Source organism: Chinchilla lanigera, unplaced genomic scaffold (genome assembly GCF_000276665.1).
Source record: "Chinchilla lanigera isolate Chin_1 unplaced genomic scaffold, ChiLan1.0 scaffold00039, whole genome shotgun sequence".
In the NCBI taxonomy this organism is placed as follows: domain Eukaryota; kingdom Metazoa; phylum Chordata; class Mammalia; order Rodentia; family Chinchillidae; genus Chinchilla; species Chinchilla lanigera.
In genome coordinates this window covers 16,468,145-16,481,095 of record NW_004955440.1, presented here as the reverse complement: position 1 = coordinate 16,481,095, position 12,951 = coordinate 16,468,145, and the positions used below count along the sequence as shown (strand labels likewise).

Below are 12,951 nucleotides of genomic sequence, written 5' to 3'. Positions count from 1 at the left end.
ATAGTATTGAGGGATTAGTGCCTGAAAAATTGCTAAAAGGAAACGTTAAGGATAAGGACTTTCAGGCTAAAATGTCTTGACAGGAGAACTGCTAAGGGCAGGTAGAATGCTATGACTTAGGGGGTGGTCAGATATCAAGGATGAGGAACATCTGATACATTGTTTTATCAGCAATCTTGCTCAAACTTGATTCTTCAAGGACAGAAAGGAAAGCCTAATTTCAGGTCTTTCCAACTAGAAGACTCATGGGACCCTGACTAAAGTTTTGTCAACTGGATATTATCAATAAGGCATCTCAAGAAATTTCCAGAACTGGTATGCACCTGTAACCTCAGATGCTGGAAGTATTTTGTTGGGAGGAGGCACATGCTTATAATACCCGAGTGTCACTTTGTTCTCAATATGACCCCTTTGGCATACACAAGCTCAAGAGGGCTATTGACACAAGTGATCAAGCTCTCTTATTCAATAACCAGATATTTCTCTCTAGAAACAGGATTATGGGAGATGGAGAACTCCTTGCTAACACTAATTTTAGCTTTTAGTGCATTGTTAACTGGTTGTGTCTAAAACAGCTCTTTTTCAAGATGTTTAATCCTAACTTTTCAGTCTTCTCTCTTGAGCCTTGTTTTCTCCAGCTTTATATAAACTTTACTGCTCTCCTATGTGGAAGAGAATTAAAACATTGTAATTCAAGTACTGATCATGCAACCTCTCTGTGGAGTGACTGCTTGTCACTGAGGCACATGTTTATTTTTTAGATAAGGGTGTTTGTGCAAACCTAGCAGGCTTGACAGTAGCTCAGATGCAAAAATGTTCAAGAGTGAAAATATTTGGGGAATTAGGGAGTTGGGACTGATAGCAAGGCCTGAGGAGCAGAGAGGATTCCAGGAACTCATTAGGAAGCTGAATCCAGGCAAAAAGGTGACAGTAATCAGGGCAGCTGAAAACATTTCTGCTCTGATCAAAGCCACCTCCCTCTGCACCCTGAGTAGTAAGTAAGCATCTAGCTGGCACTGAGTGGCGATCTCTGGGGCCAGAGATGGTGTCCAGTGTTTGAATGAGTGAAAGCTCACAGGAGAAAGTGCGCCTGAGCATACAGCCGAAGTGGTAGATCAGAGCCTGGTACGATCTGCAATACTTGTGCAGCCCTCAACCCCCCATTCCCACCTCTTCTCTCCAGATATACTTGGACAATAAATTATCCCTACTAGGGATTCCAGCTTTAGTAAATGAAGTGCAGACTGTCCATTTAAATTTGGAGTTCAGATAAACAACATGTGACACCTTATTTCTTATTCTCATTTAAAAACTCTATCATTGCATCTTCCTTTTGCTGACTACATAGAAAATAACTGGCAACTGGAGATTGAGCAGATGTGTCAGAACACAGGTAACCTGATTATATCTGAGAACCCTTGGGCCCTAAGGAAATGTTGAGGGAGCAGTTTTATGTTAATGTAATTTTAAGGTGATCCATAGTGATCTATACCCTCTTTTGAAAACTATTGTAAAGTGTTAGTTAAAATATGCTATGCTAGGAATATAGTTGCCCTTGATGTTCATGAGAAGAAGAGTTTAAGATACTCCACAGAGAGCAAAATCTGTGAATTTCCACATCTCTTAAAAAATGACATAGCATTTGCATATAAGCTATTATCCTATTAACCTATTACTTTGTCTTTATGACTTATAATACCTAATGCAGTATAAATGACATATAGAAGTTGTTATACTGTATTGTCCTATGCCGTAAACAATATAGTAAGACAACTGTTATAATAAGAAAAGGGCACATATTCAGCATAGGCAAAATTCTGCTTTTCAAATACTCCATCTCCTTTTCATTGTCTGCAGAGGCAGAGCTGGTGACTTTGGAGAGCAGACTGTGTTTTCTGTGAAAGCATATGTTCTTGGGGTAGAAAGAATAAATGGTAATCAGGAAGACTTCATACATAGTAACAACTGTGAGAAAATTAGTTCAAAAATTCAAGGCCTTATTTCCCTAAAGTAAATAGTATCATTTCTTCTTTGGCATGTAATAATTACATGGAGTGAACCCAGCCTGTCCTCCCCACAACACAACCTATAGCATTTTGCGGTCATGTGGGAAATAGTGACATCACAATTGATAGTTCCTGGGTAGAACTGGATGTTAGATCTTCCAAATAAAGTTGCTGAGAATTTATGGAAGAAGAATGGAGCTGTGGGAGTCAAACAGGGGTCTGTTATGATTTCCAGGGCTGAGGGGCCCAGGAAGGGCTTCTTCCAGGGGCTACGCAGAGAATCAGAGCTCCTCTTATAGAACACAGATGCTCCATTGGAAGGAAGCAGTTCCGATCAAAAGTTGGGCAGCATCCAGGGTCATGAACTTAGATCCTAAAATATCTGTGACCAGACCAGCCGGCAAGGATTTCCTGCCGACCCAGAAGCTGAAAGGATTCTATGTTGGCACACACAGAACCACACTGCTGCTCACACCGCACGTGTCTAGCAGAGCTTCCAGGCTTTCAAACAGGTAGCACATGACTTGTGCTTTTGCTGTTGCTATTTAAGAACTGAGGTCAACACCCTGAAGAGCACAAATGGCTGAATTAACCCCCTAAATAATGCATTTTGAACAGAGTAAATACAAATTAACTCTGTTAGATAATGACAACAGTGAAGAGGGGTTTAGAAAATAGGAGCAGCTGTGTTATTGCTAAAGGAAACAGGCAGCTGGAATCCATAGGGTCCCAGTCTGGTCAGTGTCCCAGTAGACTAAATTTGAAAGCCGACTGTTAAATGTGAGGAAATAAAGAAGCCACAAGCTAACTCTATGAGAAGGAGGCAGCCACTTATTTGAAGACAATGAGAAAGTGAAATTCCCAACTTGGGGATTACTTTTAAGAAAACGTATCTATTAAGTGATTTTTTAAAACAGAAGGCATAGTCATACAAATATACCAATATAAAGTAAACATGTGGCACAGATTTTATTTAACACACTAGCTGTAGGAACCAGTGCAGTGTGGCAACTAGTTCAGAGGAAAATTTATAGAAATATATCATGTTACTATGTTTGTATATGCAAATAAATCCTGGGAATGAATTTACAAATAACTGGAACATGGCTTTTTGCACAGGGGTGAGGGCAGAGGGTGGGAGAGGGAAATCAATTGTCCTCCCACCTGCAAGAAGTTATTCGCATGTCTATGGGTAAGCATCATTTGCAATGCTATTAGTTATCTACAGATTACAGAGTTCTGAATTGCTCAAAGACAATGAAAGGTGAAAACCCCAGTGATTCAGAAAATCTGGAATTAGACCATGCCTAGTTTTCCATCAAAGATATCCAATAATCCTGTTAATTTATTTTAAAAACTTCCATAATTTATCCCAACATAGGTTGATACTTGAAAATAGACAGAAATATTTCTGCAAGCCTTCTCAGTGTCATACTATGACAGTAGTAGCCAGTGCTGGTTTCTCTACTATCAGCAGAAGCGTCACCTGCAACTTTTTAGCAGTATCAGTTCTCGGGCATCAGCTCTGACCACTGAATGGGAAAATCTGGGGTATGGTCCAGCAGTTAGCTGTAACAGTCTCAGGTGATACCGATAGTTACTCAAGTCTCTGCGGCACTGGTAAGTCATCTAACTTGTCTGAGTTAGTATTGGTAAAGATCCAGGCATGGCAGAGGTAGACGGTATCTGGCAGAAGATCAAAAAGTTGCAAATGATCTTGGCTTAGTAGAGATGAAAATGACATCTGTCCTGTAGACAAAATAACAGCAAAGACATCAGAATTATGGCTGAAGGCGAATCTGAGAAGAGTCGGGGCTCAGGCTGGAGATGCAATAGCCAGGATTGCAAGATAAACAACAACTTGAGATTATCGGTAATAACACGGCTGGCCTAGTGAGCCCAGACAGGCATCAGGTGGGTGATCAGAACGTGGAGACCCATATCCCCTCCCTTCCCCAAAATGCCTTTGTTCTGTCCTGTACCCTGGCTACATGACTTGTTTCCCTATTGGATCAATATTAGCTAAGCAGCTATGCTTGTAACCCTATAGGTTGATTGTCTCCCATGTTGTACCCACACTGTGATATTGCTGTGTAAATTGCCCCTGACAAAGGGTCTGGGCGGCTACTTATTCAGGTGGCCACTCATTGTGCTGGACTTCCAGGAGCTACTTTTCTTCCTCTATCTGAGATAAAGTTCTCCTATTTTCCTCCTTTTGTTCAGGACTTCATTCTCAATGTTGTGAGACCAAGCAGCCGGGAGTTACATTTTTCCTGTATCAATAGTTGGTGATGGGGCTGGGGATTTAGCTCAGCGGCACAGCACCTGCCTGGCAAGCACAAGGTCACAAGTTCAATTCCTGGTGGTGGTGGTGGGACCAAAAACAAAAATAGTTGGTGATGTTATGACTACAGTCCTTCCACTGACGATCCACTGCAGTTTCCCCTGTCTTTGGCCATACTTTGTCATCCTGCTGGTTTCCTTAATAAAGTAAATGCATTTTTGAAAAGTGGCTGCTAAATACTTGAGAATCATAACTTTGTAAAATTACAAATAGGGGACGTTTTTGAGGTAGAAGAGAATTAAATAAATATAGGTAGAAAGGACACAATTTTTTATCTCTTATTATCATAAAAGCCTGGGTCAGGACCCCCCCCCCCCCAGCTCTTCGCCTCGGCATGCTAACCAGTTATGGAGTGTCTTTATTGCAAAACTTTTAGCCCCAGATTTACCTAGTTTACTTCATCCCACTTCAAGGCTGAGGACACAAAGATGAGAGTAACTAAGGTAACTTGGGGGGTTGTAAGGACAGCTAGTTGCCAGCTTTCACGATGTCCCCTGGAGTGACACCTAGAAGTCTCAAACCTACAGTTCCAGCAGATTCTAGGAAAAGCAGAGCCTTGCAGACTGCCCCGTGATGAGCTCATCTACCTCCAAGGAGTAATTAGCCCATTATGGGAACTTAGGCAGTACCCCTTTCCAAACAGCAATCATCTCTCGGAAATCAAGTTATCCCTTAAGTCAAAAGGATTCCTCTGGAGCTACAAAACCAGAACCGAGATAAAGGTTGACTGCACCCTGGAGCATCTCAGCTAATCCTGAAAAGCTGGCCTTGTGCCTTGGTAAGCAAACCAGTCTGAACCCCTGCTCCAGAGTGTGCTACCTCCAGTTACTCAGGCTGGGGCCCTTTTACTTCCTCAGAACTTCTAATTCTGTCTAATAAACCTACCTGTGCCTCACACTGATGCTTCCTGAAATTCTTTTTCCGTAATGCAAGTCAAAAACCTACTTCAATAGGCCAAGTGGAGGACCCCTTCACCTCTACGGAAAACTGATGACCTCAGACACCATCCAGTGATACTGTGACCTCTTAAAGGAATACATGGCAATGAAGGCAGTAGAGGGATCAAGTCAGGAGGTGACTGGATGTGTCTGGAAATTCGCTGGGAACACTAACACACTGTAAGTCAGGTCTTACTCTTACCTTAGCAGTGGGGGTTATGCGAATATTGTCAAGTCTACCTTATGGCTACTTCTGCTTAGCTTTTGCAGTCTACTCGTTTCTTTTTTCCCACACACTTCTCTCTCCTTTATCCTGCCACACACACACCAAACCGCCTTTCTGAAGGTCTGTGCCTACTCATACCTGCCAGGTGAGAATAGCTGTCATAAAAGCACATCAGGGACCAGAGACGAACAGTGATCTAAGTGTTTATGACCAAAGTGGTCTTATTCTGTTCTTTTCGAAGCTCTGCTTGCAGCTTCACACCAGTGTTAAAAGGGTGCTCACTAATCTCCATCTGCTTTGGTAGGTAGCTTGGTGGGCCCAGGTGAAGGTGGAGAAAGGCTACTAAGGACGTGTCCTTCCTTGTCAACTTCCATGAAACCCTTAAGGGAAGCACACACTGCATTTGAGGCAGCTTTTCAAGCCAGGAAAACCCACCAGGGAGCTTGAGGAATTCTGCTGCTGTGCTTTCAAGTGGAAGGGGTTCTACTAAATTACAAACTTTTCTATTTGTTCAGATAAAGTTGGTCTCTAAGGGCATTCAACAGGCCATAGACATATTTAAAGAGTAGAGCATAAGAACTATTATAAAAAGTCTTAAAAGGGGAAACAGGGCTGGAAAAAAGCATATCATTCACTATAAATGTTTCCTAAAACATGTGCTTTCCGGCTCCCATTGTAACAGAAAAATGACCAAAGGAACCCAAGTACGGATAGGAGTGTGTACAAAATACCTTTGGTGGCATCTGCGTTTATGTCACGTCTTTTCCCCATTTACTCTCTGCCCTGGTTCTCTGGTTTCTCCACCTTGAGACACATTAAACACAATGCCACCTGTACACTTCATTTATTTACTTATTTTGGCCTGCACAAGGATGTTTAAAACAATTAAGTTTTGAGTGTTCAGAAGTTCGTATTTGACTGTTTTATCTGACCTGTGTGTTAGTCTCTCTCTTCTAAACTCTGCTGATCTGCTTTTTGCCTTGAGGCCCTCCAAATTGTAGGTTCCTAGTATACTAAATGTCAGAAAATTGCCCATTAAGCAAGTATAAAGACATTAAACTCTTATAAGAAGAGAAGGTGTGACAAAGACTTATAACAACATAGCCTGTAAATAGGCTCAGAGGTCCTACAGTCCTCTGCAAACTTGAATCTTCCCAGAAGCACGGGATTGTCTCGTGTAATGATCTCCATGTATATAACCCAGGGCTCTGGCAGATTAACTTGATTTACTCTTTGCAAAGTCTGCCTTGGTGGTAATAACACAGGCAGAGTGGCTCAATGCACGAAATCCTTTCATCTGCTGAGCCATCTCATAATATAAACCAGAGCAGTTACTCTACTTCCCTTAGTCTCTCTGTGAGACCGTAGCACGCTGTATGCAAACAAGGAAAAGACCCCCTTTGTGCATAACTTTCTATAGTAATGAACTTCAAAGACATTTGTGGTATTCCATTCACAAGTATTTCTAATTTGAGGCAGATGCCCATATGCAAAGTGACTCAGTGAGCTCTATGTGGTATGTGGTGCTTACATTGTGAAGATTTTGTGCCCTGGGACTGCTCTCTTCCTCACGCCAGTTTAATTTGCGAAGAGGAGGCATCTTGAGGGTAGGGGAGGAAGGCGTGGCGCCAGGTCCCCGCTGCCAGGCTGGCTGTGTGTGGCCTTGGGGAAAGTCTGCTTTGAATGAGAATACTGACAGTGGATTTTCACCACCCAAAAAAATGCTCAAGGGAAAGTATCTGCATATATATATTCCTTTCCTGGAAATCGGCAGGAAAAAGAATTGTCAGAGAGGCCCCATGAGATGCCCTTTGTCTCTCAGATGCAGGAATAGTGACCGCATCTCTGTGCCAGTCAGACTCCACGCTCCTTGCCAGGACCCTTAGATTACAAAGTGTGCTGTTGTCTTTTTCGGTTTTAAATCCATTCCTTCTCTGTCAGTGTACGTGAGACAACAGGCAGGAGGGAGAGATACAACATCTGCGCCTCAGAGCCTCATTTCTTACCCTTGACATTCAATTTTAATCAATGTTTTTCCTTTTACTTAACCAAATTCTATCGATTCACTTTGTTGGTGTTCGGAAGGTGGTACTGAAAGCATGGCGCATTGGCATGCCAGCACTACAATGAGTGAGCTAGCGTGGAACTCAGCAGGAAAGTCTCTTCCTCACCTTTGCCTGCTCGTCTTTGTGTAGCTTCCCCTTCCCCAAGAAAGACAGCAAAAAATGTAACTCCTCTTCCCCAAGGTGTGTCGTAAAATTAGAGCCCCTCTGAAATTAGCTAAGGGCTGGATACATGCAGACATAAATTCCGTAAGTAAACAAGTGCTCAAGTTGTCTCTCAGGGTCAGACTCCAGAATCCACCGGACGTTTGGGTCAAGCTGTTCAGGAATAGACTGGCAGCCAGGTTCGGCGGTACATGCCTCTACTCTGAGAACCCTGGGATGTTACAGCAAGAGGATGGCAAGTTTGAGCCTAGTCTGAGTAACTTAATGAGACCCTGTTTGAAAAATAAAAGCTGTGGATGCAGCTCAGTGCATAGCACTGCCAAAAAAAAAAAAAAAAAGCCCAAAGGACCCAGCTTGTCCATTCAATGACCTCTTGATGTCACAAGCTCAAAATCTCTCCTGAAGAAAGAACATCATAAATCCCCATGAAAAGAAATGTTTGACCATGATCGTTTGTACCTGTACACACACACACACACACACACACACACACACACACACCTTGAGCTCCCCTTCTCTCTCTCCCACCCACAAGCAACTTCTCCCCTTCTTAAAAATTGCTCTGCTACCAACGGGTGGGGAGGCATACTGGGGTTTTTACCAGCTCCTGGCCTTCTATCCAGTTGGCGATGAAGAAAAAAAAGCCTTTTCTTTTTGCAAAAATCTAGTACCATAGTACTGTCTTCTATGTCTGTCTACCTTACGTGATATCACCTCTCCCCCTAAACCAGCCAAGGAATCTACACAGTTATTCCAAACTTCCCAATCTTTCTGCCTAGGCAGCTTAGAGATTTAGCAAGACCCTCTGTGTAAATAAATAAATGGTCTGGGGATACAGCTTATTGGGAAGGCTCTGAAAATTCTCTGGTCTACTTTACCCGATAAGAGCCTCACTATCCCTGAAGGGAAGGAACGCTGTGCACACAGAGGCCCACAAGCACCTGAGCAGCCAGGGCTTGCTGGGCTCCCCTACTACATTCGACCGTACCCTTTTGCTCAGCTACATCTCTACACGGCTGTGGTTCTTCCTCAAATTTAAGTGTACAAAAGGATACTTTTCCCTCAGTCTTTTGGGTCTTCATTTCTGAAGGGTCCTTGTTACACGCATCTCTGATTAAATAAATCTGCTCTGTTTTTCTCTTGTTAATCTGGCCTTTGTCAGGAGAGTGTTGGTTGTGAGTTGTACGGGTGAGATGTTCTAATCCATCTATGGTTCCTTTTCTTGATTCAGATGGGAATCAAGCAAAATATAGTTCTGCTAGTGGTCCTGATGCCTGGTGCTGGCTTGTCCTGCTGATCTGTGTTGGATGCTGGTCTCTGGAGCTCTTTCAGTGGTAATAGGTCCTGGTGTTTATTGCTCTTTCTTTTGAACCCACTGCTCTATTCACGCTATCGACAATGAGAATCCTGTGCTGATTTACAGGACTTTTTGAGCTCATACTACCCAAGAAATAAATCAAGAGTGGTTTATATAATCACCAAATGAGCTGTTATTTTAACAGGGCCTGTAGTCAGCACAGGGGTGTAGTACACTGGAAGGAGCACTCCCTCACTATGTTTAAAGCTGCTGCTGGCCTGTGATTGGTCCAGGTACAGGCCTGTGATTGGTGCAGGGCTCCAGGACAGCCTCAGCTGTCATGGCAGCGATACAGTGAAAGGCTGAGACTGAACCCAAGGAATATTTTGGAAGACTAGCTGTGGAGGTGGCCTTAACCACACCAGGGTACACCCTACCTTCTTCAGAAAGGCAACGGTGATATTTGAAGTGGCAGGAGCCGGGGAGGGACACCATGCCGACAGTCAAACTACACTCAAGTTGGAGCAGAACGGAGAACATGCCCACTAATAGTCGGGGGAGCACAGAAGCAAGTTCTCCCAATCCACTGGGGGTGGGACTGACGGGGAGCAAAGGGAAGTCAAGGAGAGGTGGATGATAGCCACAGGCCAAGCCAAGGCCCCTTCCAGCCGAGGAGTGGGGGTGGAAGAGTTAGGCTTCATTGTCTGAGAAAGATAGCACACCTTTCCACCCCTACAATTCTTTAGAATCAACTCATCCCTTTCCTTCTGATCTCATCACATGGCCACCATCTTACTTCAGCTATCATTTCTTATGCCCGGAGCACCACTTAATTGCCTTCTGGCCGCAACTCTCACCTTAGTGTAGGACCAAGTTTGGGTCTTAAAAACTTCAGCCATTCAAATCACTTTCCTGCTCATTCTGGCCTCCAATCACTTTGATTAACAAACATTTGAGTCTCTCCTGCATACAAATGAATTGTTATAACTATTTTTCCAGTTCTATCTCCTGTATTTTCCAGCCCCCGTGTTTGCTCATTCTGTCCTGAACACCTACTCAGTGTTTGGGCCTCTACATTTTCTCTCTCGTCACCACTTCGAATGCTTGTTCCTCTCCTTGTTATCTGCTGACCCCCTACGACCTTAGGAACTCTGATCCACAGGTGCCACTTCACTGTGAGGTCCTCTGTGGTCATTCTCTGGCCCTTTCAGCTTCCCCTTTCCAAACTTCTGTGTCTTTACTGTGACCATACCTTCCTGGAAAAGAGGAACGTATTGTTTTTATTCCTTTGCACATGGCAATGAGAGAACATCATCAATAACTAACATATATGATGATTCGTTCCATCAAATACACAATCAGATGTCTGAATCATTGATTATTAATCCCATCAGTCACAAAGCAAGGTACGGTATCTAGGAGTAGTCTCTGGCTTGGCATCAAGGGAATCCATTCATTTACACCTGTGGCAGAGGAAAAAAATTCTTTCTACCATTCACAGTTTTATTTGGTACAAAGTCTTGTAACAAAAGACTGATTAAGAAGAGAGAAGCAAATAGAAACCTAAATAACATGTATACTTCATATATGCATAAGTGACACCCAGGGAATGAGTAGTTCAAAAAGGTGGCTGTGACTTTGGGATTAAATAATGTCTTCAACAAGAAACAAGAAAAGAGAAGAGGCTTATCTAGTTCACAGTTCTGGAGGTCAAAGTTCACAGTGCCAGCATCTGTTCAGCACTGGTGAGACCTACTAGTGGGTGGCATTGCAATGTCTGGTGCATGTGCATGTGTGTGTGCACGTGTGGGAGAGCACGCAGCAAGAAGGGAAGCCAGACTGAGAGGAGAAGCCAGTCTTGCTCTTTTGTAACAATCTTCTCAGAAGAATTGACTCAGGGGCCCATGAGCCCCACAATAATCACTTCTGAAGGCAGTGCCCTCAGTGACCTAACCCTGCCCCCAGGGCCCAGTTCCTGAAGTCCTTGCACCTCCCAACACTGCCATCCTGAGGACCAAGCTCCTGACACATGAGCCTGTGGAGGACAAAAGCCAAACCACAGCCAAACCATATCGCCATCCAGGAGCAGTCTTGTATTTCCCATAAAATGCATGAATTGTTAATTCAGAAAGGGTTTGAAGAAAAAATATTACTAAATTTATGAACAGTATTAGTACATTTGAGCAAATTTAGCTGCAATTACTTTATACGTATAATACTACGGCAGTTTTAAAATATGTTTGATCAACAGATGTAAAAGAGCAATGTGAATGCTAAGTGACTTGTAAGGCTGGGTTTTAAAAAGAGCCCTGAAGCTTCTTTTCCCCTCTCGGGACATTTGTCTTTGGACCTGTAAAGTATCATAGGAGAAGTCATAGGCTGCCATGCTGTGAGGAAGCACAAGCCACTGTAGAATGCCCTTGTTTAGGTGTTTGGGCTTATAGGGTTTACAGCTCCAGCTGAAGCTATAGAGCACAGCTGGTCACAACAGCCAGATATGATGGTAAGACCTCCAATTATTTCTTCTCCTCCTGGGGGTTGAGTTGCCCCCAGCCTTCAGTTCTTTCCTGCTGAGAACTCTAGACATTGTTGAGTAATCTCAACTCTACCACTCCCAATTTTAATAAGCTTTGGAATCACTTGCTATATAGCAAGAGATGACAGAACAGAAAACTTATCAAAATTATTTACATTTATGGAAATGTTTTGCTTGTTGAGTAGATAACTGAAAAAAACACTAAGAGGTAGCTCAATATAGTTTAAAAATTCAGGGTGTTTTAATTACTGAGTTTGCAAATAAGAACAAACATTACTTAAAACATCCAAAAACTGAATGTTGTAATTTGCTGATATAAAACTTTAATATGAAAATCAGTAAATTGACTCTAAAAGCTTAAGAAAAATGTTTTGAAAATGTAATAAATTTAAACTAAGCATTTAAATCCAAGTAAAATTTTGCCTTATCTTTTCTATATGCAATAACTTCTCTTGAGACATCAGAACATACCAACAAGCGTGATCTCTTTTTAATTGCCCTAAGTATGAATTTCATGTATGCAGAACCTTTTTACTTACCTTTTGACAGTATTATTAGATTTTTTCCCCCCCAGGGGTGTTATTATAACTCACTCTAGCTGTGTTCTGTTTAGATTCTATATTTATCTGTGTGGTATGTGTGCCTGGCAGGACCAATGACATTGACTGTATTTTCTTATTTTCTGTGTTCTTGCTGCTCTGGCTTTGGAAAGTTTGAACACTTGTGGAGATCCTGCTCCTCCTAGGAAAAGCCAGTTACTAGAGATAGCAAAGGGCTCAGTTGGGAGCATACTTCTCACACATAAACTTTTCAAAATTCAGATGTTGCTGTCGTGAAAGTATTAGGAGATGTGGGGTCTTTAAAAGATGATTAAACCTTGCAGACTCCTCCCTCATGCGTAGGAGCAGGTGTCCTGTTCATGACACTGAGGGGTTTTACTGGGCAAGTCTGACTCTTGTTTCGAACTCCTACTCGTCTACTATGTGAGGACAAAGCATTTGTCATTGGTGCCCTTCTGTGTGGTCATGCACCAAAGCTCTCACCAGATGCTGTTAATTTCAGCTGCTAGAACTGTCAAAAATGATTTTCTAAAATATAAACGCCCCAATCTATGGTTTTCTGTTAAAGGAGCACAAATGTACCAAGACAGAAATTGGCACCAGGAGAGTGTGATGTAATCATAGTAAGTATCTACAAATGCGGGATGGTTTGGGGACTGGGTAATGGGTAGGGGCAGGAATAGCTTTGGAGCGGATGGTGGGAAAACCTTTACAGTCGTGAATGGAACAGAGAAAGCACTTCTCATGAGACCTCAGAAGAAGGGAGTGTAGGGAAAGGCTTGTTTTTCTTAGAGATTACTCAAGCGCCCAGATCAG

The 12,951-nt window shown here is 42.7% G+C and overlaps 1 long non-coding RNA gene across 1 annotated transcript; it reads left to right on the top strand.

Annotated features, from left to right (window-relative positions):
• Nucleotides 1-2,212: 2,212 nt before the first annotated feature.
• LOC102003383 lies at nucleotides 2,213-5,235 on the top strand. The gene is made up of 3 exons (XR_262033.1): nucleotides 2,213-2,518; nucleotides 3,762-3,920; nucleotides 4,994-5,235. It is a non-coding gene; the product is annotated as an uncharacterized LOC102003383 (long non-coding RNA).
• The last annotated feature ends 7,716 nt before the right edge of the window (nucleotides 5,236-12,951 follow it).